General features: G+C 39.3%; 1 long non-coding RNA gene across 1 annotated transcript in view; it reads left to right on the forward strand.

Annotated features, from left to right (window-relative positions):
* The window catches only part of LOC137156801 (uncharacterized), a 136,013-nt gene extending 116,118 nt beyond the window's left edge, over positions 1-19,895 (forward strand). Inside the window, exons 3-4 of the long non-coding RNA XR_010920899.1 lie at positions 17,647-17,756; positions 19,869-19,895. This is a non-coding gene — a long non-coding RNA (uncharacterized lncRNA). The remainder of the gene's footprint in view (positions 1-17,646; positions 17,757-19,868) is intronic.
* Positions 19,896-22,286: the final 2,391 nt, after the last annotated feature.

Raw genomic sequence — 22,286 nt, forward strand, 5'->3', positions numbered from 1 at the left:
ATTTCATCCCATTTCTATTACTCCAGTTTTCAAGGTCATCCAGATCTTCTTGTATGATGTAATTTCTGCTCCTCCATATTGGCAATATGTGTCATCCACAAACTTTATTAGCACACTTCCACTTTTTGTGCCAACATGATTACTGAAAATGTTAAATAAGACTGGTCCCATGAGTGATCCCTGAGGAACTCCACTAGTAACCTTCCTCCAGCCTGACAGCTCATAGTTCAGTATGACCCGTTGTGGTCTCCTCTTTAACCAGTTTCTTTTCCATCATTCCTTCTCATATTAATCCCCATCTTCTCCAATTTAACTAATAATTTCCTGTATAGAACTGAATCAAATGCCTTACTGAAATCTAGGTAGATTAGATCTACTGAATTTCCTTTGTCAAAAAATCAATTATCTTCAGAAAGAAAGAGATCAGGTTGGTCTGGCACAACATACTTTTTGTAAAATCATGTTGTATTTTATCCCAATTACCATTTACCTCTATGTCCTTAACTACTTTCCCTTGCAAAATTTGTTCGAAGACCTTGCATACAATTGACCTCAAACTTACGGGACTGTAGTTTCCTGGATCACTTTTTTTTCACTTTCTTAAAAATAGGTACTATATTAGCAATTTTCCAGTCATAGTGTACAACTCCTGAGTTTCTGGATTCATTAAAAATCCTTGCTATCGGGCTTGTAATTTCAAGACCCTGGAGGCAGCCCATGAAGAAACAGAAAAATTAGATATCAGTCCATTGCAATCTATAGTGTTCATATACTTCAAAACCAAAAAGAGAGAGAGAGAGAGAAGCTGGAAAAGCTTGCAAATAGTATGATAATATGGTCTGTAAAACAAAAATGTGGAAAGGAGTTGTTTTTTTAACTGTTTACCCCTGGACTACGCAATATGTTTGCAGTCTGTAAGTAGCTACTAGATATTTGGCTCAAATTTATTAATATGGATTTCTAGAGCTACATACAGTCCTGATGTAAGCTGGTGCAATGCCACTGACTTCAAAGACTTTCCACCCGCTTATGATAGAAACTATTTTGACATTCAGGACTTGGTTCTCATTTCAATTAGACCCATTTAAACCACTCTGGAAGTTTAAAGGGCCCTTTAAGTGGGCATACAATGCAGCAACACCCATTTAAGGCAGTGTAAAGGGACCCTAGAATAAATGAGGATCAGGTCTCTAGTCTTTATAATACCAGAGATTGATAAGTCAGACCAGAATTCAAGTACCATTTTTACCGCTGCATATTTACATTAATAAATATGAATTCAAATTTTAATCTGGACCCTGAGCATAAGGAGCTCCAGAACCCTGAGTTATGTTCATCCATGTATTTGTGGTTTTCCCTTTGAGAATTAGCAGGAAATGTTGCTCTGCATCACCTCAATTCATATATAAAGGAATGGGTGTTGCATGCATGGCATGTATGTAATATTGAGTGTCATAAAAGGAGGAAAACGTGGAGAACAGTGTTTGAGTCTGAATGTTTTTCAACTTGATGAGCCCTCATAGATTTTATCACACAATAGATATATGTCCACATTCATTCACTGTACATATATATTGCTGGAGTACATTTAGGTGCAATGCCTGTAGCTTGTGGAGAATGGAATCCAGGCAGATTTGTGTGGAGAAATACAGATATTAAGGCAATTAAACATTCCAAAGTCTTCACTTGTTAGGTATATTGCTTTCCGATATTTTCCCCATGCAGTCAGATCCAATAACAGGATTACTGCTCCCTATCCCCTTCTCAAAGTGCTAACCAATGAGATAACGGAGAGAAACAAGGTGAAATTAGGAAAGGGAAAGTGCAAGTGGAATATTAGGAAAAACCTCCTAACAGTGGATGAAGTTCACCCCTGTGTAGTCCACACAGAGCCTACTCACCAGTGAAGTCCCACCTAAGCCTGATTGTGAGGGTTTACCTGGGATTTAAGACAGAAGTCTGCTAAACTATGGAATAGTTTTGCAAGAGAAGTGATGGATTCTCTGTTATTGGGACATTTAAAACTAGTACAAAGCCCCATAAAACACTGTAGGGAACAATCCTGAATTGGCAGATGGATGTATTAGATTACCCTAAAGTTTGTTTCCATCTCTAAATTCTATTACAATAAATTAAAATAAAGCTATGAGACAAACAATGAGACAGTTATTATTCACTGAACTGTTACACCCAGGGTTTTGCTCCCTATAGGTGATTTTTTAAAAACAAATGTATTTAAGAAATTAAGAGGGTACATGTAATTATAAACTATAAATACATTTAGATGTGGGCACAAGATTCAATACCTCTCAAGTTCCCTTCCAGTCCTACATTTCTATGATTCTATACTATGAGTGAAAACACCAGAGGCAACTCAGAAGAGAAAATAGCATTAGTTTGAGTACAATTATAAACCACACTGCAAAGGGACCAGCTGGAGCAAGCAACGAAGCACATTTAACAATATAAATGTATCACCCCATAAATCACCATCACAAACAATATTTCACAGATTACAGCCTCAAGGACTAATTGCAATGCAATTAAAGTGATTTTGACCGAATCAAACTGTTCATTCTTTACTAGCCATTGCCATAAGCTGGGGACGCACAAAGCTAAAGTCAGCTAGCTGTACAACAACACAGGGATTTTATTATTGTCCTTCATTATGTGTTAGACCTAGCTGCACACAGTTATCACAAAGAATAAGCAGAGATGCTTTTCAAACCCTACAAAGATTGGAGTGAGGAACACCTGGCAAGAACCTTTTCATTATGTTGAACTACTGGTTTGCTAAATAACTTCAGTTAGAGAGAGTGACTAGGTTAGAAACAGAAGCCAAGTTCTGACCTCAGTTATGCTGGTGTAAATACAAAGAAACTCAGTTGATTTCAACAGAGTAATTACAGATTTTCATTGGTGTTAATGAGATCAGAATAAGGTGTCCAGATAGCAAGTGTAAGGGGTAGCAAGGGGCAGGGAGTGATAGGCACCTATATAAGAAAAAGCCCCAAATATTGGGACTCTCCCTATAAAATCGGGACATCTGGTCACCCTAGATCAGAAGGACCCATAGATTTCTGGTAAATATGGATAAGAAAAACAAACCGGGTAGCTCCTTTTTAGCTGCTCTTTTAGACTGGCATTTTCAAAGCCACCAAGGGGATTTAGGTGCACAGTTTCCATTCAAATTAATGGAAATTATGCATCTAAATCCTGTAGATGTCTTCGAAATTCTCAGCCTTAACCATTATGGATCCAACTGCAGCTCCTAAGGAAGTAACAGCCTCATAATTTCCTTCAAATTCTTCTATTAGGATAGAATGATTTATTGCCAACCACAGAAGAAATAGGGCTGGCTCTCAAAACCTAAGGCTCACTTAAGGTCTGCCAAGCATTGGAGTTTCTCCGCGAGGCTCATGGTCATGTGTGCAACTCCAGGGCCCTCTGCTGCACTCGCCAGCTGGGTTCCATTAGAGCCATACAGCAAAGGCGTCCTTACCTGGCTCTGTCCACAGGAACCCCCTTAAAGATAAATATCCAACCACAGGTGGAGGCTTCATTAAAAAGTAGCATGTTCACCCCTTTTCCCATCACTTTCCTTACAGGAAGGGCAAGTTTCACATACAGAGAGTGCATGCTTGTAGAAGATTGTGATTTAGAGATGTTCCCTAGCATGGGGCAGTGTTGTGTTGTGTGAATTGGGAGCTGTGTCCTATGTCAGATCTAACATGGCTGCTCCCAGCTGCACACCTGGGAATCACTCCTGTCTGTGTTGAAGTATTGAAGTTCTATGCACCAGGAAGGCCTCTTAAGATTTCAGCAGATGCATCACAGTCTGTGTTGGGTGGTGTGATTTTACAGAAGCATAAATCCTCATTGCTGGCAACAAGTAGTATATGCATACAAATCACTGACTGATGAAGAAACTAGATATGCACAGATTGAAACAGCTTTTAGGAATCTTGTTTGCCTGTGAGAGATTAAATCAGTATATTTATGGACAAACAGTGGAAGTTGAAACGGACCACAAGCCCTTGATTGCATTATTTAGCAAACCACTAAATGACTGTACCTTATGGAGTCAAAGAACGATGACAAAGTTGCAAAAGTATAATTTGCTGGTGACCTAAACGTCTGGTAAATTTATGTTCACAGCAGATGCACTTTCCAGAGCCGCAATGCCCACAGCACCCAGGAAGACAGTACAGACAGAGATGCGAGCCTACATATATATGATTGTGAGGTTGATTCCCATAGCTAACAGGACACTGCAACAAATGAGAGGAGACCGAGAAAGATGAATCATTGGGAATCCTTAAAGAAGTGATAATTAAAGGGTAGCCTGAAGTCATAAGCAGTTGCTGTCTAAGTATAAGAGACTATTGGAACTGCAGACACGAACGGACCATGATATATGGAGTGATTTTCAAGGTCATAATTCCACTGAGTCTCCGAAAAGAAATGCTACAGAAGATCCATGAGGGTCTTTTAGGAATTGAGAAGTGCAAAGAATGAGCACGAGAGGTGCTATATTGGCCGCAGATCAATCACAACATCACTAATGTGGTAAGAAACTGCTTTTCATGCTTGAAGTACAAGCCATGCCAACAGACAGAGCCACTGAGACCCCATCCTGTTCCACAAAGTCCATAGGAAAAGGTAGGCTCTGATTTATTTACCTGGCTTTCAAAGGATTTCTTAATAGTCACTGATTATTACTCTCTGTGTCTAGAAATTTACACACTGCACAGTACTAATAGTAAGTCAGTGATCGCTAGCATGAAAGGAATTTTTTCCAGACATGGAATTCCAGATGAGGTCTTCAGCGATAATGGGTCACAATTTTCCAGCGCAGAGTTTAGGCAATTTGCCTCAGATTGGGATTTTCATCACAAAACCTCCAGTCCAAATTACCCCCAATCAAATGGACTGGTGGAAAAGTCTATACAGATGGTAAAGAACCTGATGAAAAAGAATTTTGACTGCAGACGTGATATGTATAAAGCATTGCTGGTCTATAGGAGTACACCTCTGGAGAACGGCTTTTGTCCAGCTCAGCTGTTAGTGGAAAGAAGGATCAGACCTTATTTACCTATTACTGATAACTTGCTGCAATCTCAGAACAATGCCACCGTTCAGAAGATGAAAGAAGATCAGAAGTGGAAGCAGAAATAGTATTTTGACAGACGGGCCAGTGATCTCCCGTCTCTTAACCCAGGTGATAGAGTGGGCCAGAGGAATCACAGCTCTAATACTTAGGCCAAAAGAAAGCACAGCTGCATCCATGGTCTTATGGGGTCCAGACAGGCCCAGGGGACACATTTCAATGTAATCGACAGGATCTACAAGTTATCCCAAAAAGTTCCAACAGCGTGAAAATGGAGGTAGATTCCAGCATATCTCCTCGGACTGATCCAGTATCATCAACACTTGAGGAAGAAACTGTCATGGAATGAGAGAACTCAGACTCGAATGAAGGGCTGGTAGTGAGAAGATACAATCGGGTGATCAAACATCCAGAAAGACTCATAGAGACTTGCTAGAATATGTGAGGAAAGTGGATGATAAAGACTCACTTGAAAGTGACGTGCTAGTAATCTCTCCTCTCTAGGTAGTTGACACCCTGAGTTCATGGAATTGTATAATGCATGTGTTATTAGATGTTAGTGCATGCGTCATTGGAAAGTGTTTTTATGGGTTAACTTGTTAACTTGTTTGCCTTAGGAGGGAAGATGTAGAGATATGCTTGTAGAAAATTGTGATTGAGAAATGCTCCCTAGCTTGGGACAGTGTTGTGTGAATTGGGAGATGTGCCCTACATCAGATCTAACATGGCTGCTCCCAGCTGCACACTTGGGAATCACTCCCATCTGTGTTATTAAAGTTCTATTCCTTACTCATTCAATAGCTTATTCTTTAATGAACCCTTAAGATCGTTACAGAGAGGGCCCTCTGAACACAGATCTGTAGGAACTATTGGGCCCTATGTAAGTAACAAGCAGCACAGAGCATTTTTTTCAACTCCCAGCCCAGCTGTTTTGTATATTTTATTCTTTATTGAAATACTCATTTTAAATAGTATATCTACTATACAGGAGAACATGCCATGTCAGTGTTTTGTTTGGGCTTCTGCTTTACCTTCTGTTTAACAGCAATTAATTTACACATAAGATTTACTTTAATTTGATATGGCGTTCCAATAGAGGACTCCTGAGAACTGATTAAATAGAAGCTCTGTAATATAGAAAATGAACCTAATCACAAAGCTTTTGTTGGCGTTTCTGTGCAAGCAGCTATGCATAACTGATAAGGAAACAGAGTATTGCAGTGCAACCCCTCACCCCCCTATTGTTTTAAATGGTATGGATTATCCTGTTAAAAATCCAGCTCTCTGGCATGGGGTTTTAAAGGTAAAACCAGATTCAGGCTGCTGGGCTTTTGGTGAATCCACGCTGGCTTTTGTCAGACTATACAGCAGATTTTGGCTGTAGTTTACACAAAGACGATGAGAGGGTGCAAGTAGCCCTATTTCCCTTGCACACCTGCCTCAGGGGCCACCAGCAATGCTAGACTTCCCAAAGGTCAAGGCTCAGAGTCCTGCCACCTCTTAAGCACCAACTGTCATACCAAAATCAGGGCAGGGAGAACACGTGCTGCACCTTTTGGTGGGCTAATGTATGAAATTATGGTGAACCTCTGCATGGGAATGAGGCAGTGAAATTTATAGCAGATTCTGCTCTTTCTCTTTTCACTGATCACTGAGCAGATCTAGGTCTGGGCACGACTTGCAGATCTACACCTTTGCCAAATATAGTGGGGGCTTTAAAAACTGAACGTATCCATTGCCTTGGTATATTTACTATGTCGTTTGCACTATTTCCTATAGCTTTACAGGGGAGCACTGCCAATACTCCAATAAATTTAAACACAAGGGTAGGAAACTATAAGATTTTAATCTAATCTATATATTGTGGAGGTGAGATCCATGTGGTAAATGGCAGAAACATGTGGTAAGTTTCAGAACTACATAATACGTTGCACTTCTTTTGCATCTTTGACCCTCTCACTAACACTTGGCCCACTAATTCATCACTATCAGAACTACAGTACATTCCTGTTTACTTGAATGACCTGGGGGACATCTGAAAGTTTTGGATAATCAAGTAAACAGAAGTGCTATTTTGTGGCTGCAGTTTCATATGAGTAAAAACTGTGGATTTGGATAACTAGGATTTTTGGATAGATGGAATTTGAATAACTGGAATTATATTGTACTTCTAATGTTCCGAACTCTGAGCAACTTCAAACACCCACCATTTTGTTTAAATCAACTTGCTTCAAAAGTTTTCTTTCCCAAAATGTAGCATTTCTGCCCCCGGATTACCCTGCCTGTAGGTAACATTTAGATATGTTCCAGTGAAAGATTTAAGTTCTGATGTCTTGCAGCCCTACAAGGCTAGGTAGGGAGCATTAGGCCATTGTAAATGGGAGAATCTCAATTTCCCCATAGTATGCCCATCACTTGCTTCTGGCCCCAGAAAGCCACCAGATAGCAGCCTTTGAAATTATATCTTTACATACAGAACTTTAAATTGGTAGTACTTAATGTTTAAGGCCCTTGATGGTGTTTGCAAGACCTATTGGTTCTTTTGCCTACTGCTAGATAACAATGTTTAGTCTCCCATTTCCAGAATTATGTCTGAAGTCAGCATGTAATCATACTACTGAACTGGTAAATCCTAATGTCAGAATTAATTGACCCTGAAATCGTCTCATTTTTTCTTTCCTACTTTTAAATAACACAATTTTAACTTGACCGTATGTTTATTACATACCTTTTCAGTCCCTTTCTTCCCCTTTTTAAAAATAATGGCCCTTCATTTGTTCACCTGTTAAGAGGGTAGATGTTATTACATTTGTATTATAGTGCTCTGTATTATTTTATGGATCACTTAGGCAAGGGGTGGGTTCTATATAAATAAAATTATCCAAAATGCTGAACCACTAGGCATTACAGCATTTTGCAGTAGAGGTTGCAGAATCTGATGGCATCCTGGATACCTCTGGTGATGGCATCCTGGATACCTCTGGTGAAGGAATGTGTCTAGGTAGCTTTTTGTCTGGGCTATGTCTCCCACTTCCCTAATCTGTCACAAAAGGCTACAACCTGCACTTATATTTTGCCGAAACAATCTCTGTTGGCATATGTTCTCTCATATGACATGTTCTGAGACAGTAAAAGGAAGAGTATTTTTAATTTTTACCTGATACAAATGATAAAGCTGCATTGACGGGTCAAGGAAGTTCATTAACTGATTCCTCCCAAGACTCTCATCACAGGTCCACATGATATACCTCAGTGGTAATTTTTGCATACATATCTGGTGTGCAGATGAAAGGGAAGGAAAAAGTGTGTTATTCAATGCAGACAAATGCAAAGAAATATGCATTGCACAGGACAATTTAAACTACCCCTTTTGGGTTCCAAATTAATTATAACCTGTATTTCATAAAACATCTGTATAATACAGCAGCACAGTAGGTGGGGTAGAGGTCAAAAGACTTTTCCTCTTTTAAGAATCTTCACGAAATGGAACCTAGAGAAGGTTCACCTAACTAAAAGAATGACATTATTGGAGATCTTTTGAAACTTTTGCCCATCAAGATAGCTTGTTTTGTCCAGATAAATAACAGACCACGGTGTGTGTGGAGAGGTGTGGGGTCTCAGCCCCTACATGGCATATGTCCTGCAATCCCCATTCTTTCCCACCACACAAGGAACATGTTAGGGTTCCAATGGCTTCTGTCACCTCAGAGCTGCAGCATTTGATCTGAGACATGGCATGGAGGATTCCTTTTTATTTGCCCTCTTTTAGAACTACTCAATGCTCTGGCTGAATAAATTGTCTAAGAATATGTTGCACAATCAGGGATCACTTTTCCCTTGTGGTACCCTATCTCTGTAGAAGGCTCTCCTCCACTCTGAGAAAATAAGTTCCTTCTCTCTTAAATCTGGCCTTAAAAACATTCTTTTCTCACCAGCTTAAATCTGACTCTCTCTGTAGAACATTTTGAGATACCATGTATGAAGGACACTGTATAAAACAAATAAGTGTGTATTGCATTATATTTGATGTGTGTGTTACAGCTTTCTCATTTCAGTGAAAAAAAATTAGATGACCTTAGTTCCCTGCCAGCAGCTAGTGTTTTATAAGGTGACTTTCTCCTTGATCTTTGTAGGAAGTGATTCACATTATTGATTTTTTTATTATGATTATGATTATTGTGAAAGAAGGCCTTGCAGAAAAAAGAGTAGTATGGTGAGGAAAAGAAGGGAGAAAGCAAGTAATATTTAATAGGTTCCTCAGATCTTACTTGATGACTTTTCACCACCTCATGCTTGGAAATTCCTTTCCAAAATCCTGTACGATAAAAAAAAAAGTATGTGCCATGTTTCCTAGCCTGAAAAAATAATGGAAAATCCTTACCCCAGCTTGGAGTTAAATATAATGACAATATACTAGTATTATAGAAGCCTCCATGCCAAGTAAAATATCATTTTACCCTATAATCATACTTTAGCTTTGTAGACATGCGTTTGCAGATTTTGTGCCTGGGTTGGTAGATTTTCAGGACAACTTTGCAAGGTTGCAGAATGTGCTTTGATGTAAAATGATGAGGTCGTATTTTGTTCTTTCAGACAAAACTTTCAAAACCTTCATGGATGAAGCAAATTCCAAACTCCTGTTCCTTTGGTATCAGATATTTGCTTTCCTTTCCTCTCAGCGATGTGATATTTTGGTGACTACATTGCAAGGGCCTGTGATAAGAAAACAAAAATCACTTGTTCCATAGGGATGACTGGCAACCCCAACAATTAAGATATTAGTGTGAGATACTCATCCACACTTCAGCCCCTTTACATTAGGTTGAATGAGGTTTCCTACAATGGTATATGGACCATCTGCGACTGCTATTAGTACATATCTCCAATGGCCGGAGATGGGACACTAGATGGGGAGTAATTACCATGAATTCTTTCCCAGGTGTCTGGCTGGTGGATCTTGCCCACATGCTCAAGGTGAGGGATCTAATTGATCACCATATTTGGGGTCAGGAAGGAGTTTTCCCCCATATCAGAGTGGCAGAGACTCTGGGAGTTTTTCCTCTGCAGCGTGGTGCACGGGTCACTTACTGGTTTGAACTAGAGTAAATGGTGGAGTCTCTGTAACCTTGAAGTCTTTAAATCAAGATATGAGGACTTCAGTCACTCAGCCAGAGGTTGTAGGCCTATTACAGGAGTGGGTGGGTCAGGTTCTGTGGCCTGCGATGTGCAAGAGGTCAGACTTCCGGGCCGTAAAGTCATAAATTAGCCCTAAAATCCCCAGTTGTGACCTGGGAAGGTTCCCCTCACACAGGCACTACAGAACACAGCTGTAGGACTGCATTCCAATGACCCCATTGTAAGCCTCGGAATAGGGGGCATGCAGCATCAGGGTCATATTATGCAGAACTGATGAGATTCCAGGCAGCACTGCAGCCCAATGGACAGTGCGAGGATGCTGCAGTAAGTTAGATGCGCCCATGGGGTCTCTCCAACAACCAGAGCGGCCCAGGACCGGGAGGCAACGAAAGTGGCTTAAAGCTCCTCATTCCCCATGAGCTGCAACTTCTATGTTCTAGAATTTCTTAGAAGTGCAGCACAGAATCGCACCCCTAGGCTGTTCACTGTGCTCAAAACAATTCAAAATACAAACTAGAGCACATACACTGCATGGATTTAAAGAATTAATTCAGTTTCCTTCCTCTAGACCTGTAGTGAACTGAAAAGCAATTTCCCCAGCAACAGTCCTTCACCTAGGAGGATTGTCCTCTATGTAGACTCCTGCTAATCTAATGCAGCTTCCACATCCCAACCACCTGAGCCTTCTTTCTTTGATGTTTTCTAATACGCCCTGCTCTGCCAGCTCCCTTATTCTTGCATTTGCTACTTTGTCTTTCCATGAAATGCATAGTAATTTCCTCAGCTATCTGTGCTGGGCAGCCTCCAATCACTTTTTGTTACCCACTGTCATCAGCCAAGTCTCTGCTCCATACAGTAGCCTGCTCAGTACAATTGCATGGTGTAACCTGGACTTTAGTTTGGTGTTGAGACCACAGTTTGACCAGAAGTTGTTCATCCTTCTAAAAGTGGTGTTTGCTTTTCCTAATCTCATGTGAATTGCTTTATTGCAGTCACTTTCAAATGTGATCACATTCCCTAGATAGTAGAAGTAATTACCTGTGTAATTTCTTTTCCATCCATGTACATGTTTGCATCTGCTGTCCAGTCTCCTATCTTCATAATCTTGGTTTTCTCTGTATTTACTTTCAATCCAATTTTTGCTGCTTCCTGTTCTAACTCTGATATAAGAGTAATCATTCTGTTCCACATTATCCTTAGTAAACCCATGTCACTGGCAAAGTCAAGGTCATGTAACTCATCTCCACTAGCCCACCTACACCATCCATTATGCCTTTTGTTGCCCACTTTATCACCCAGTCTATTGCTAGTGCAAAGAGGATTGATGATAGCGCATACTCCAGTCACTCCCCCCTAGCTCAAGCAATACTTTGCCTGGGATTGAGGGCAGTACAATACCTATCCGGTTCATGTACTGAGTAAGATCACCTATTTTTGGCAATGCCACAATGATACCATCGTTCTTGTTTTGTGGTACCTGTTCTTTCTCTCGTATTTCATTACAGAGTTTTTACTTAAACAACATTTATGTAAGAGGATAATTACTGAGTAAAACAAATTATTTTTCTACTATCTACTTCTCAATTATCTATCTATCTATCTATTCTACTATCTACTTCTCAATTAGGGATGAGGAAACTGATTCAGATACATTCAAGAATGGCGCAAACTTCAACTCAAAACTCAAAAGTAACTTGAAGAAAAACTATTACAGTGCTCAAAAACTTCAGTTAACTTTTTATTCTTTTTAAATGATTTTTCACTTTCACTCGTCGTTGTATTCCTTGTTTCATTTGCACTCCTCTTCGCTTGGACTGGAAACAAAATTTTCAAAATGTCTGAAGAAAGGCTGTTTTATTTTCAGTCTAACTAATAATAGGAAGAAGTGGTATAGCTTGCACTGCTTACATTGCCACTTAGATACCTCTCAGTGATAGCTGCTTTTTGAATATCAATACACAGTTTAGTCCTAATCTTGCATTGTGAAGAGCATGGAAAAGATTCCTGCACTTAATCCCCATTGGGCACCCACACCACATATTGCAGAGGCCCAGTCCTGCAAGCTACAGAGCCTCCAGGTATGTTTACACTGCAATAAAGCACCTGCAGCTGACTCATGTCAGCTGACTCGAGCTCACAGGTTATAAAATTGCATTGTAGCTGTCTGGGCTTGGACTGGAGCCCAGGGGCACCATTTAGGTAGAGCAGGGTGGAGCTTTTCCCTACCCTGATTTTCGTAACTACATCTGGGAGCGACATTGCTTGCTCTGCTCTTCTTTCTCCCTCTCCCCCCCCCCCTTCCCCTTCTGGCCAGAAACAATGAAGTTGTTTGCTCCTCTTCCTCCCCCCCCCTCACTGGCCTAGTCTTTGCTAAGCCAATAAGAATGCAGAGGTGTGGCAGAGCCAATAGCAGGACTGGGAGCCTCTGCAGCACTTTTTCAATCTTGAAACAAACACGTTCAGCTGGTGGAAGCAAGGCAAGCTCTCAGCAGGCTCTGTGCTTAGTCTGAAGATTTCACCATGATTTGCCCGTCACCTTCACATGCTGACATGTTAAACAAGCAGGAGCAAGCTCCTTGTGACATCAGTAGACCCAGGGCTGCTCAGGTGGGGGAGGGGGCACATTCAGGGGATGACTATCCTCACAGCCAGCCCTGCTTTGGAAGTTTCAGGCTGCAAGAGCAGCACTGAAGGATGACCATCTGGAATCTTTCCCTTCTGTGAAGAAATAAGTAAGTGCTATCACACCACAAATATTGTTTAATTTACACTTAAATCTTTCCCATTTTTTCTCAACACTCTAATTTTTTAGTGAATGGCAGTGCCCCAGTATGGCCATTTATTCTGCAATTTAATCCCACTTGTCTGTGAGAATCTTTCCTTTGCCTACAATGGGCTTTGGTTGGGTCAGGTAGGTCCACATAGGCTGTTACACACAAATGCTGTGAATGCCTTGATCTTACCAGATCTCCCCAGGGTTGCACTTTTCTAGGACCTTTTCCCAGAATACCTTCTGAGGAGTTGCTGGTCCTTTGTATGTGCAGATACAAGCTACTGCTACTCTTAAGTACTGTGTGTTTGCTATGCTGTATGTTCTTCTCTTCCAAGCTGAAAGTAATCTTAGCTCCTCTTGTACTTACTCTTTAATATTTCTGAGGGGGGCAGAGTCTCATAAACTTGCGTACCTCAGTGAATTTCATTGCAGTGATATTTACCCCCTCAAATCCTTACAGCTACACACTAGAAACCTCCTTCCAACTTAATCCTATTTATTTATCATAATTATTTATATAAAACCTTCAATGCACATAAATCCAAGCCAGTCTGAACCGTTTGCAAGATTTGGCTGCCAAAATTTGTTCATTATAGATCCGTGCTGCTAAGATCCATCATTTAATTATACACTAGATGGTGAGTTTTTAAAGAGGTTTTTTAAGTTTGGTATCTCAGCTACTTTTGAGCCATCATTAATTTATTCCCCTCCTTCATTGGTTAATTAATGTACATACTTTCTCTCTAATACTACTTTCCCCCTTGACAAACTTTTAAATGTTCATCTTAACCCCTGTAGTTTAGCATCAGCTCATTTATGTTAGTGGTGAAAAATCAAGTTACAAAACATAATCTGAAAATGTATTTCATGATGGATTAGAAAGATCTTCAAAAATATCATGCTCAAGAATAATCTAGAGATCATGCAGCTACTGTGCTGGCCAGGTATATAATGGAAACCACTGCTCGTCAGGGGGTGCTGCACCCCCAGCACCCTTAGTTCCAGCACCTTGACTTTTTGTGGTCATTGCCCTTACAAAATATTTCAAGTATAGCAGAGGATTCTTAGGATAGCTACAAAAGAGATGTCAGGTATGTTGAAACAACTGCCATAACAAATTGTATAGCATAATAAAACACATTTTCAGCATTAACATTTAATCATGAAAGATTTTCAAATATTTCCCCACATTCTGTTTGGTTTTGACAGACAAAATCTGTCTTCAGTATTAAATCCTATTTGTATTCATTCATTTGGTTTAGTGAGATGGCAATTTAAATTAGTAATTAAGAGACTTCAGTTAGCTTTCAAATAAGCACATTCTTGTTTTTGATGTAATCAGTATTTTTCTTCCCTTGAACTATTTCTGTTTCCAGATTTTCATTTGCCATGAACTTCCTCAATCAAAGATATCCTACATTTTCAAAAAATGAGTAGTGATTTTGGATGCATCAATTTTTTGGAGTCTAACTTGTGACATCAGAAAGTGGCCTGATTTTCAGAATGTACTAAGTGCCCCCCTTCTGAAAATCAGGCCCTTTTAATGTGTCTCAAGTTTGAGCTCCAAAAATCTAGGCACCCAATATCTTTCACTCTTAGTTTGATATCAAGTTTCAGGTGTCATCTCTCCATTCAAGGAGCTGCCTGGGATCCAAGTCCCTCAGAGTCCATGATCCTAGGATTAAATATGCAACATACCAGACAGGCAGGCCTAGCAAAACACCCTAGTCATTTTCACTTGCTGCCAAATTGTTTCCTTAGGTGTTTTGTTTGGAGATGTTTGTTCCACTCTGTCCTATTCTAAAACAACTTTTTATTGTGTTTCCAGATGTATTCTCTGTTTTATAGAAAGTGGTTTGAGCTCAGGCAGTAGCACCCACAACATCTACAGTGTTCTTTCTGTTTACGTGTATTCGATGGTCAGGACACTGGTAAAATTAGCATTCTTCTCCCACAAACCCGCCTACCCAAGTGCCTCACCTTCCTATCTGATCTTCATTTGGAATGTTAATAAGAACTCAGCTCCAACTGTTGGCTAAAGCAATTTTCCTATTCTCTATCTCCCTTTGTCCTACATTTAAAGCCCCATATCATCCTACAATTCCATTTTAAAATTATTTCTACTCGATAGTGAAAACAAATTGTTGACAGATGAAGCTTCATGTGTCACACTCTCATTGAAGTCAATGACTGAGCAGTGGAAGCTCAGGTCCCAAGTTTTTAACCTTGTCACCTTCCCTGAGTCTGTATCAAGGACTGGTGTTTGGTGATTCTAATACCCTAAGGCTCCCATCCAAAGCCCACTGAAGTCAACGGAAAGACAGGATTTGATCAGGTCCTAAACAAGACTAGATCATAGTGCTGCATACCTGGATATGACTAGATTATCTAATGATCCCTTCTGGCTTTAAACACTATGAATCAAAAGTGAAAGATTTTAGCCAACATTTTCATGAGAGGTGGGTAAAATTTATTCAACAAAAACATTTTCTGACAAGATTAGGCCTTTCATGACAAACGGGTTTTTTTCCCATAGATAACATATGATACTTGTGGTGTTTTTTTTTTTTTTTCATAATTTTCAAATGAAATAAGGAATGTTAGCCTGTTGGTTGCTAACAAAATGGTGCTGTTGTCTGGGTTTTTTTGGTTGCCTTTTTTGATACTGAGTAACTTATAATTGGTCACTTTAGTTATATAAGAATGGTGGTTCAGCACAGAAAAAGGCTAGACTTTAAAGTTTAAACTCTTTAGGGCAAGGACTGTTTTTGGTAGTGTTTGTACATGATTGAAGCTGTTAGATTCTTCCATAATAATAATAGTTATGCATTTCTGAGCGTAATAACAACAGCATGGCCAGGACCAAAGACAGAGGGAGGGGATTTTTACTTTTTCTTTATTTGATTGTTCTCTAGGTGTCCATAGCATTACATATAAATAGAGCAACCTAGCAATTGCAATGATGTTCCTGCTTTCTTGCCAGTTGTGCATTAAAGTGGCTCTACATTGGTAAGGTTTTTCTTTCTTCTCAAGAATACCTAGTGACTGCTCAATACAGGCTCCAGGGAGCAAGAATGTTACTTGTGTTGGTCTTTCACTACCTAATCAATGATCCAGTTGCTGGGACTCAAGTGCAGAACAGCTAATTCACCTTCATGACTGTTGGACCAGGTGGGTGGGAAAATATTTAATCTTTAAGAGAGGAAGTCATTGACAGGTGCATAGGCTCATATATATTTTTAACTTGTATAGATATTGCATATTTTTCATCTAGAATCCCTCCAAATAAAGAACAATTAATGATGCTGCCCCTAAAAAAGAGTAGCAATCAGACAATCTATTGATACTGTTGGGGGATGCAACAGCTCATTCATTTTTAAACAAAATGGCATTAGGTTTTAAGTTAATTTAATGATCTGGCAATGGCTTAATGCTTTCTACCAGTTGCTGAAAGATATGTGTGGCTACCAGGGGTTTGATTCTCCTCTCACACTAGTTTAAAGCAGCAGTAATTCCACTGAGGTAATTGGTGTGACCCCAATGTAAAATTCATGTGACGGAAAGAAGAATGGGACCAAAGAATGAGAATTTAGTGGTAGTCCAGGACATAGATTTAACAAATGAAAAAGTTCACCCAGCTACCTGTTAGAACAAGGCAAAAGCAAAGCATTTCAGCAACCATTTGTGAGTCAAAGGATGAATTAATATGAATACTTCAGTAGCAGCTTTTTCCAGATTAATTTAATCATAATGTGTGACATAAGGAATATGAGGTGAGCAGGGAGTTACTTACAAAGGGAATAAACAAAGATTTAAACTCCCCTCAATTTTTTTGACCCAGGTAGATTGCCCTCAATAAGGACAGACCCTGTCAGAGGACCATAAAACTGTGGGTAAAGAAGATGCTGAGGGAAAAAGATCCATTAGACAAAATAAGGGGGGCATCCAGTGGGGAGAAAAGCTATTGCTAATGAGTTATATTAAACCACCTATTAGTGGAGAAATGTACTTGTGTGCCTGTGGCAGGAACATTCTGGCTAGTCATGCTTTCCAAGAGCTCTTGTATTCAAATGCCAGTGTACTGAAGCAACCTAATGTTGTTGTGTAAAGTGTACTCTAGCACTTTACAGAGTCCTTGTCTGGCTACAGTGAAAAATGGCCAAGAGTCCATTGCTATCAGTTCATCTACACAGCAATTCATTATCAGAAGATTTTCACTGCCTTAGTCTTCCTCTCCATTGCTTCATGAAGTGTAAGTTGTTTTGGGGCAGATGATCACATTGGCTCTTAGAGCAGGGCAAGCACCTGTGTGAAACAAATGACAGTCTTCTCTTTTTTGTTTCCTGAGACCAAAAAAAAAAAAAAGATTTTCCACCTGGCCCTATGTCACCTGCCGTCAGGAAAAGAAAAAAAGATGCTTTTTGCTTTCCACACAGTGAGTTGAGCAGAGGAAAGTAAAGGTCACTTGGCCTCAATCTGAATATTACCCATGTAGCCAGCAGAGCTCAACGAGGACTGTTTGCAGGGAGGTCATGATGATATTACAAACCAAAATAGTAAATCACCACCAAATGCAGCCTAAGATTGCTGTGTTGTTCTTATTAAAGTTTGTATTTGTTATATGCAGGGATGAGAGAACAGGCTCAGATAAAATAAGCAATAACTCATGGAATGATGTCTCAGCGCAAGGCATGACGTACTAGCAAGAAACCTTCCTCGTGGGATGGCAGGCAGCCAGTAAGTCATTGTCTGAGAAAGCTTAGCTTTTTCTTGCTGTGCAAGATATAAATTCATATTGGAAATTTGGCTCCTTCCTGACTACCCAAAATTCTCATCAGAGCACTTTGACCCACATGGTTATAAAGGCCTGTCTTTATTTACAGGCAAACATTTCTGTAAAAACCACTGATTCTTATGAAAAATAACAGTTTTCAAGCATTGTTTTTTGTTTTTTTTTTAAGTGGCACTCTATTTTCCAGTTGTATTTTATCTTCAAGTTTAGAGATCTGCCATTTTTACCCCAGAGGATTCGTTTACACAGTTAGAAATAATGTTTGTAAGCCATCCTAAAACACACACTACACAGGAAAAGGATGATAGATAGCACTGACTTCCTATTCTGTACAAGTAGTTTTCCCCTCCCTTCAGCTTTTCCTGTTGAGTAGATCCGGTACAACAGGTAGTTTGTGAAAATCAATATTTAGGATTAACAGTAATTTTTGCTGTTATTTTTCATGATATGCAGAAGCTGAAGAATTAAATCTTCTCCTTCAGAAAAACTGAAGAAAAATAGCCTCTTTTCAAAATGCCACCACCTCCCATTGTTCCCAGAGAGAAGCCAAGCTACAGTCAGGGAAGCTAGCAGCCCCTAAGCTGTCATCAGGTAGGGAGGAGCACTGGTAAAAAGAAGCACTAGATGTCATTGCTGAGGACAGCCACACTGAAAACAGTGTGAGATGGCACTTATTTTGAAGGAGAGCAGTTCTTCACAGAATTCTATGAAGTAGAACACTATTCTTCAGCCTCTGCTAAAGGAGAAACTTTTACTTATGAAGAATAGTGGCAGAAAATGACCATTAATTCTTTTTAAAAAAATCTTCATCTGCACAAGATTTCGATGAGTTTTAACTATATGGAAAGTTTGAAATGTTTGTGTTGTTCTGCCATTAAAATCAGTCAGGAGAAAAAATAAGTAAATCAAAGGTCTGACACCTAGTGCTAAATTTTTTAAATGGCCAAATGTTAATTAATGAAAGTGCAAAACTTAGTTTAGTTTATGGAGCTATGACTGCTGCCTCTACAGTTTGTCAGCTTGAACTATTTTTTTTTAAACTTTGATTAAAAGGAATTAGCAAAGACTAATAGTTTGAAATTTAAGAAATGTTTGGCTGTTTTGTGAGAGTGTATTTATGTCTTCTAGAGGAGGGACAGGTGGGATAAACACGAGGTCATTTCTCAGTACTAAAAATAACTATTCAGACTAAACCATGAGTAGTTACAATTTACCTGTAACATTTTTCTATGCATTCCATCAGGAATTATTTACAATGATTATGCCACATTGTAATCAAATAACAAATCCTTTTAAGACGCTATTTAAATATTTAGAATTCCGGGAACTCTGAGGTAACCCCACAAGAGAAGCAATAGGTGGAATTTTGAAAGATTTTGTAACAGCAGCAGCAATCAACACTTTTTCTTCTGAGCAAACTTTTCTTTGTAATGTCTCCAGAATCCAATAGCCACTCAAGCCTTAAACTAACAAAAAGAAATAGAATAACAAACAATGAAAATAAATTAAGCTGCCATAATGAGAAATTCCTTGTTTATGAGCCACATCCAGTGCACATCATTCCTAGTTTCAGCCTTCAATTCCTGCTGCAATTAAACAACGCTTTAATTTCCCCAAAAGGTTTTGTATCCAGAATGTTTCAGATCTTAAAAGTGCGCTAACTGGACAGTCACCACAGTTTGTACAGTTCCATGCCCACATTTCTCTCCCATAATTTTTAACTTATAAATGTAATGGCCTGATTATCTGTGGTGATGAGTAATCCAGCTCCCAGTGAAATCAATTCAGCATTGTTGGAAAATCAGATCCTTAGTCTTTTGGGAGATCTGTGATTCTATTTTGATCAAAGGTGCCTATTGGCATCCTAGCATAAGATTTATAGTATTAAAATTCTTACACATCATTATAAACCACTATCCTCTAATGACAAGTTCCTCTTTTTCTATATGAATAAATGTGAAATTCTCATCCCTTATGTGATTTGGCCAATAGAAAATGTATTGTGTTACTTTTAAATGAACAAAATCTTCATTTATTTCTATGGTTCTCTTTTGCAGTTATGGGAAGACCCTTTTACAAAGAGAATGCGTACAATGATTCTACATCTGGCTGTATCTCTGCTTTCAGAAGCAATCAGGAGAGCATCAGTAGTAGTATGTTGCAGTGAAGCTTTGTATTGGATGCACTGAAATGCAGCTAAGATGGAAGTCCACTTTTGCAGCCTGGTGGCTGCCAGTGGTATAATGTCTTCCCTTAGACCTAGAAACTTTAACAGAAGTTGATGTTCAGTGATCAAAGTACATTTCTTTGTAAATAAGTATCCCTGACCTTTACTTATTCTAAAAATAACACACTACACCTCTCATAAATTCAGTTTCTCTTTAGTCTCTGCTGGTTAACAAATGCTGTGAGTTTCTCCTTCCCATAACCATTCCAGCCCCTATTTTCTCAATATTTCATTCTTGTACTCTATTTAAAGTACACCCCACTAGTTCTGTGTTGAGCTGAGCTGTAAGCTCTTGAGGGCAATAAGCATGTCTAACTGAGCTTTGTAAAACAGTGTTTACATATGGGCTGTTGTTATTGTGGATTATTTTTTAATAAAAGTTAGAAAAGCCAATTTTCAATTCAATAAAAATTACATTTTCAGCCTGTACTTGTAATTGCCATATTTTCATCCAGATAGGTATAGCGAAGTTCCAGCTGGATTGTATTCAACAGAATGAGAAGTATAAACTTTCTCAAGATACTCTGATATTGCATTCAGCTCTGGCATTTCCTTCAGAAAACGAACAGCCTACATAATCAAGCAAAATTGTTTTTTAAAGTGTCTCAAAGCAGGTTTGTGTCTGGTACTGATTGTAACAGAATTGGTTGCCTATTTCCATTTTTGGGAATGCTAAGTGAATACAAATTACAACAGAAAAGAAAAAAAAAAAAAAAAAAAAAAGAAAATCATTTTCCTGCCATCAAGTAAAGCATGAATAAGGCTTTTGAGGGGGAAGATTCTCACCTGGGACATTGTTAGTGGTAACTGGTACTGCTGTGTTTCTCTGGTCTCTTTTACGGAAGAAAACCAAAAAGAAATTAGGAATATAAAATAACAGCTTGAAGAGAGTAGTTTTTTCAAATGACTATTTAATAACCTCAGTTGCAGTTCTCCCTTCCTTTTGGCTTCATTCTCGATTTATCTAATTGATCTGACTGACTTGGGCAACAATAGAATAAATAAAACCCCAAGGAACAAATTCTTTCTGTTCTCACCCACTTGTATTTATTTTTTCTTATTGTATCAGCTTTTCAGATTAAAAGCAGAGATGGGCCCAAGTCATGAAGTCTGATCTGGAGCTTTCATTTGGGTCCATCACTAATAAAAACAGTGCTCATGCACTACATACAAAGTGACACCCACAAATTCTTAGCCACAGCCTTGCACCCCGAAAAGTGCGTCTTGTACTGTCCAGCTCATTACTGAACAATGCAAGCTCATTAATATTCCAACATTTCATCAAAGAAAATAATTTGTCTTTTCCACCTTCAAGAACCCTCATTGCACCTGCAAGCGTCCTGTACAGTCATTTTCCAACAACACTCATTTGACATCCATGAGGCTGTGCCAATTTACACCAGCAGTGACTTATGTCCCCACCTCCCCCAATCATTCATGTATCCCCCTGTAGATGCCTTACTCCATGTTATGGTGCTGGAACTTCTTCAAAGTGCTGCCAGACAAGGAATCTGTTTGCTACAGAATAAACCTCACCCGTTCCATCTACCATTTTTCTTCACTGATGTACCTACTGACGACCAGTTATCCCTGTTTTACTTGTGCTGTAATCACTGGCTTTTGCACCATTTCCTGGCACCATCACTCCCAAACAAACAAAGGCAATAGATAGAGGGAGTGAGTGTGCCAGCTCTGTCATCATCAATAGCCAATGTATTGTACAAGTGAGAAATAGCTTCCTGGTCACTGCAGCAATATGATCAACTGACAGCAGTTGGGGAATCTGCAAACAGCCCAAGTTTTGAACCTGAGAAGAGCCATCTTCAGCTGGCACAGATCACAATATTTCTCAGGTCCTGATGAACAGCTTCTCTCTCAGTGCATCTATCTTGGAAGAAAGCCAGGGAAATTTGCATTCACAATTCTCTCAGTATCCAAAGTATCAAAAACTCCTTATGAACTTCCTTGGAATGCTGATATCATGCATCGACCTGATGGCATAGGTAAGATTCCATGAGTTCCTTTCCAGCCTTTATTCTGTCTCTGCATCTCAAGGTGGCATCAAACTTAGAAAACAGGGTGGCAGTTCTGAAAGAAGGGGACCACATCACTTAAGTGGAGATTTTATCCATTTGGGTAAAGATTTCCATTAGAGGAAACTTTGAGGATAGTATTGCTATGAATGTGAATGGTGAGCTCTCCTGAATGACAAGAACTTTGGAAGAAAACACATCTCCAGCCCATTCTG

Source organism: Emydura macquarii, unplaced genomic scaffold (genome assembly GCF_026122565.2).
Source record: "Emydura macquarii macquarii isolate MOO-44397 ecotype Brisbane River unplaced genomic scaffold, CSIRO-AGI_Emac_v2 contig_1477, whole genome shotgun sequence".
Taxonomy (NCBI): Eukaryota; Metazoa; Chordata; order Testudines; family Chelidae; genus Emydura; species Emydura macquarii.